Source organism: Magnolia sinica, chromosome 10 (genome assembly GCF_029962835.1).
Source record: "Magnolia sinica isolate HGM2019 chromosome 10, MsV1, whole genome shotgun sequence".
In the NCBI taxonomy this organism is placed as follows: Eukaryota; Viridiplantae; Streptophyta; class Magnoliopsida; order Magnoliales; family Magnoliaceae; genus Magnolia; species Magnolia sinica.
Window position 1 is genome coordinate 61,405,861 of NC_080582.1, and position 6,000 is coordinate 61,411,860.

Consider the following 6,000-nt stretch of genomic DNA (forward strand, 5'->3'; position numbering starts at 1 on the left):
GTAGTTAGATGTCCACATTGGTGGCCCTAAGGTAGGCCCACGGGCTTCTATGGGTGGTTAAAAGTCTACCATAGACCCTTGCCAGGCCCGTTTCATCTATTTAGGCCATACCATTGTTCTCCTTAGTCTCGTGGGCTACCCTAGGTGTATGGGCCCCCACTAGAGGTTGTATTCCTTATGAGGAATTGGTTAAGCACCTAGACCCTTCATGGTTAGGTAGAGAGTTCATCTTCACCTCATTGGCACCCCTATTCATCTTCATGGCCCACTCCCATACGCATCATTGCATGCTTGGTTGAGGTATGATTGGCCATGGCTGTGTCATTGTGTAGGACATGTTGCTATCTCCTCGAGAGATGGATGCTTGGAATTGATGCATGGGTGATTGTGTGATTCATGCATTTGGCATTGCATAGCTTGTGGATATCCGCCCTTACTTCATCAGGGCCTTGCCTCCACACGGGTATTCGTGGATGGCCGTATGTGTGGACACCGAAAATATTAGTTGAGCATACCGGGTGCATAGGATGCCCATGGGTGAAATTCCTAAAACTTCCATGGTACTAAGGATCTGCTCCAACGCCGTGACCGGGTGGAATACATGAGCGCACGAGGGCCTTATACCGTTAGGCCGCGACTCCCACTGTCGTGTAGTCGGTTGGATAGGGGTGTGGCCTTACCTGCCTGGTGTGAGGAGGCATTGCTAGGCTGAGTCTGACCAGCTTGTAAATGGGTCCGCTACCTTCAGGCCTTGTTGGTGATTGGTTGTCCACAGGTGGGTAGTGAGGTCTCTTACGCTCGTTTGACTGTGCGAGGTCTGCAGAGCGGCAGTCATTCAGCAGTGTAATGAACCCCAGTAATTTCCGTATGATTAAAAATGTACTTGACTTATGGTTTGGATATGAGCACTGACATTGCTTGCATCGCATTAGCATTGGCTGTACAAGCCCCCCTTTCATACATTGCCTTGGTATGACACCCATTACTTATTGCATCGCGTTCATGGTAAGCCTTGGTAAGACTAGTGATATGTTCATTGATTATGCTTCTCTCCTTATACCTCATTCTATTCTTCTGTGCACCATTGTCACACACTTACACCACCCACTAAGCTTCTATAAGTTTATGCACGATTGATGCGTGCAGGAGACTCTAGGTAGGCGCCGTAGTAGCAGAGCGTGGAGTAGAGTTGAGCAGTGAGGACTCCAGTGTTGCTGATTTCTCTCTCTTTTCCTTTTATTCTCATGTATGTCCTTTTGGACCTTTTGGATGATTGTAAAAGCTCAAATTTTTAGTGGATTTTGTGATGTGTGCCTTTGTTATTCTCAGATGTACTTACTGTGATCTTGGGTATGCTCTCATTGGAAATGATTATACTGTTATGAAAATCCTCCTTGTAGGATCTCAGGATCGGAACCTACCTCAGGAGCCAAGAATGGGGTACTACGGAGGCTGTTACGGCCAGAATCGGCCATCGGGTTCCTTGTGAGTCCGGTTACCGAGTCTGGGGCGTGACAAAGTATCTTCTCTTCTAAGTATAAAAGATACATGGAGGTATGCCCAAGGAGATCCAAAGTTAGAATAACTTTTATCTGTATCTAGAAAATGTGGCGATAGATCCGAGTTAGGCTATGATAAAAATGTTCCTCCTAAACAAATTTATATTTCTCCTAAATTTGTGAAAGGAGAGTCCTCTAGCTCAAAAGGGAAAAATACTAGTCAAGATTTTTTTAAAAATACATAAGCTTTTCAAAAACCTAGAGGCAGTTATGTCAACTTCAAAAATCAGACCAGAAACCCACTAGCTGAAAAGATAGTAGATTTACTCAAGGAGCTCTTAAAATCAAACTCAGTAGGTCATTCTTATAAATTCAATCAGAAGAAGACCAACTATACTCCTAAACCCAAAACAGTTCTAAAATGGGTTCCTAGAGTTACCTACTTGGTTGCCCACACCGCTTTCAAAGCAACAGGCCATTCAAAGTGGTACCTAAATAGTGGATGCTCCAGGCATATGACAGGCGACAAGGGCTTAAAGATATGGCTGATGGGTCAGTTACTTTTGGTGATGGAAGCAATTGTAAGATTATGGGCTAAGGTACGGTTCAACTCTATAACCTTCCTTTGTTTAAAATGTTTTGTATGTTGAAGGACTAAAACATAATCTTCTAAGCATATCACAAATTTGTGATAATAACCATAGTGTTCGATTTTCTGATCAAAGCTATGAGATTCTAAATAACAAGGGTTCAGTAATACTAACTGGACGTAGAACGTTTGAAAACTGCTATATTATTAGTGAATCTAGCTCATCTAATCAATCGTGTTACATGGTCCATATAGACGAGACTGATTTGTGGCACAAACGTCTTGGACATGTACACTACCGAAATCTATATAGATTGAGCAAACGAGAACTTATAAGAGGTCTACCTAAACTACAGAAGTTAGATAAAATATGTGGTGAATGCCAGATTGGCAAACAAACAAGGAACGCACACAAAAAGGTGATTTCCAATACCACATCAAGACCACTCGAGCTTCTCCATATGGATCTTGTAGGACCTACCAGAACAGAAAGTTGAGGTGGCAAAAGATATATCTTGGTAATAGTAAATGACTTTACCCGATATACATGGATTGTCTTCATAAGGGACAAATCAGAAACCTTTGAATAAGTGAAAAAGGTTTTTAAAAGGATTCAAACTGAAAAAGGTTCTCAAGTCAATAAGATTCGTAGTGATAATGGATCTGAATTTGAGAATAGCGGTCTTGAGAAGTTCTGTAGCGACCAGGGAATATTACATGAATTCTCAGTGCCCAAAACTCCACAATAAAATGGTATAGTTGAAAGGAAAAATAGAGTGCTTCAAGAAATGGCTAATGTCATGTTGAATAGTATGAAGCTCTCTACGAATCTTTAGGCTAAAGCAGTTAATACAGCTTGCTATATCATTAACCAGGTTTACACTAGTAAAGGTAATAATAAAATGGCTTACGAATTGGGGTTCGATAAAAAGCCTACTGTCAAATACTTTCGAGGTTTTGGCAACAAGTGTTATATTTTATGAGATCGTGAATATCTGGGAAAGTTTGATACGAAAAGTGATGAAGGGATCTTTTTAGGATACTCTTTAAATAGTCGAGCTTATAGGGTTCCGAACAAAAGGACCGGTGTGATTCAAGAGTCTATCAATATAGTTATTGATGATCACTTAAACACACCAGTCTCAAGTTCAGATAATGATGAAGTTCTAGTAATTGATAAATCTGATACTTCATCTAATCAGACTGATTTTGAATTGAGGACTATTGAAGATCATCCAACCACACAGATTCTTAGAAACCCTCTCATTGGTGTTCATACCCGTAGACAACTTGAGGATATATGCAATTATGTATGTTTTACATCTCAGATAGAACCATCTAACGTAAAAGAAGCTCTTGTTGATGAAAACTGGATTGTTGTGATGCAAGAAAACTCAACCAATTCATGAGAAATGATGTTTGGTATCTCATACCTAAACCTAAAGATAAACATATCATTGGAACCAAATGGATTTTCAAAAATAAGTCTGATGAGCTTGGCAATATAATTAGAAATAAGGCTAGACTAGTGGCACAAGGTTACACTTAAATTGAAGGCATTGATTTTGATGAAACCTTCGCACCAGTAGCACGTCTTGAATCAATTAGACTTTTTATCTCCATTGCATGTTTTAGAAAGTTTAAGATTTACCAAATGGATGTGAAAAGTGCTTTTTTAAATGGTGACCTGCATGAGGAAGTCTATGTTGAACAACCAATGGGTTTTGAAGACTCCAAAAATGCTGATCATGTGTATCGCCTTAAAAAGGCACTTTACGGTTTAAAATAAGCTCCTAGGGCATGGTACAAGAAACTAACAAAGTTTCTATTAAGCCATAATTTTTAAATGGGATGTGTTGATAAGACTCTGTTTATCAAAAACATGATGATCACATTTTAATAGTACAAATTTATATTGATGATATCATTTATGGATTTACCTGTACTGACATGACTATTGAGTTTGCAGATTTGATGAAATCTCAGTTTGAAATGAGCATGGTTGGAGAATTGAATTATTTCCTTGGGTTGCAAGTAAAGCAAAAACCTGACAGAATGTTTATTTCTCAATCTAAATATGCTATGGATTTGATTAAGAGATTTGGATTTGAGAATGGTAAGAAATTTGATACTACTATGAGTACAATTTTGAAACTCTCAAAAGATTCTAAAGGTAAAAATGTGGATCCAAAATTATATCGTAATATGATTGGTAGTTTACTGTATTTAACTGCTAGTAGACCTGACATCGCTCTAAGTGTTGGTATTTGCGCTAGTTATCAGTCTGATCTTAAAGAGTCGCACTTGACTGCTGTCAAGCGGATTATACGATATGTCGCAATCACTGTTAATCTCGATCTCTGGTATCCTCATGAGACTAGTGTTCAATTAGCTGGGTACTCGGATGCTGACTGGGCTAGTAATCTTGATGATAGAAAATCAACCAGTGGTGGTTTCTTCTATATTGGAAACTGTTTAGTTTCTTGTTTTAGCAAGAAAGAAAGTTCTATATCACTTTCAATAGCTGAAGTTGAATATATCGCAACTGGTAATGTGTGTACTCAACTAGTTTCGATAAAACGTATGCTAAGTGATTATGGAATTAAAAAGGATTCTATGTTATTATATTGTGATAATTCCAGTGCCATAATTATTTCAAAAAATCTAATTTAGCATTCTCGTACTAAGCACATTGACATTAGATTTCATTATATTCGAGAATTAGTAGAAAAAAAGGTTATACCTTTGGAATATATCCCTACCGAAAATCAACGTGCTGACATTTTTAATAAACCACTTGACAAAAGCAGGTTTAATAAGATGAAGTTTGATCTTGGCATGTGCATTTTAAAGTGATTATTTATGCCTATTTGTATCATAGTGTATATAATTGCTTGATTTGTTTTCAAATTTTTAAATATAATGTTGGAAATCAGTTTTTCTGGCCGGTACTCAACCAGTCGTGCTACGACCAGTCGTGTACATCCATAACTAGTTGTGAATCACGTGAATCACTTAAAATTTGGGAAAAATGCTTCTTCTTCTTCATTTCTTCTTCACTCTCCAATAGGCCGATGCACGACCAGTTGAACCCTTCCTTTAAAATCTTCAAGGTTAGTACTCCTTTTACATTTTTATTATAGATTTGAGTCTAGATTTCTTCTTTTTTTCTCTTGAAGTTATCTATTTCAAATTTCTTTAAGATTTGGGGTTTTTCTTTGGTAAAATCTGATTTGAGAAAACCCACTTCTCAATCCATTGCAACTCTCTATTTCCTTGAAATCCTTGTTGCAAATGGCATCTAGAGGTAGAAAAACAACACCCCGTGGTCATTCTTCTTCCTCTAGATCGGCCCCTATTACTAAGCGTCATCTTCGGGCTCCCGAGGACGATTCATCCTATGTTCGGGACATCAGATACGTAAAGTTATTATTGAACATCCTGTTGGCATTAATCATGTTGCTCCATTTAAGATCCTTCCTATGCTCTAAGCTGTAGGTTGGGATAACTTGTTACATGGAGGTGGGCCAGCATACCGGTCCATTGCCCAGTCCATGTTTGCATGCATATGTGATTTTTCATTAGAAAATTTATCTTTTAAGATAGCCACTATAGAAGGACCATTTGATGTTGATCGTCATTTGATTTCAGCTCTTATGGAAATTCTTATGAATGATGAGGGCATTCCTATCCATAACTTATCTGAAAAACCCTCTGTATCTGAAAAATGTATGCTCACTAAAGATTTATGCAATTTGGATGTTCAATGGACTCATAAAGGGAATGCGCTTCCTTCAAAATATCTGTTACCCAAATACAGAGTTCTTCACAAAATATGTGTCTAATTTGTATCCTCGATCGGGTAATAAATCTGAATTGACTTCCTTCATGGTCCGTGTTCTTCATGCTATT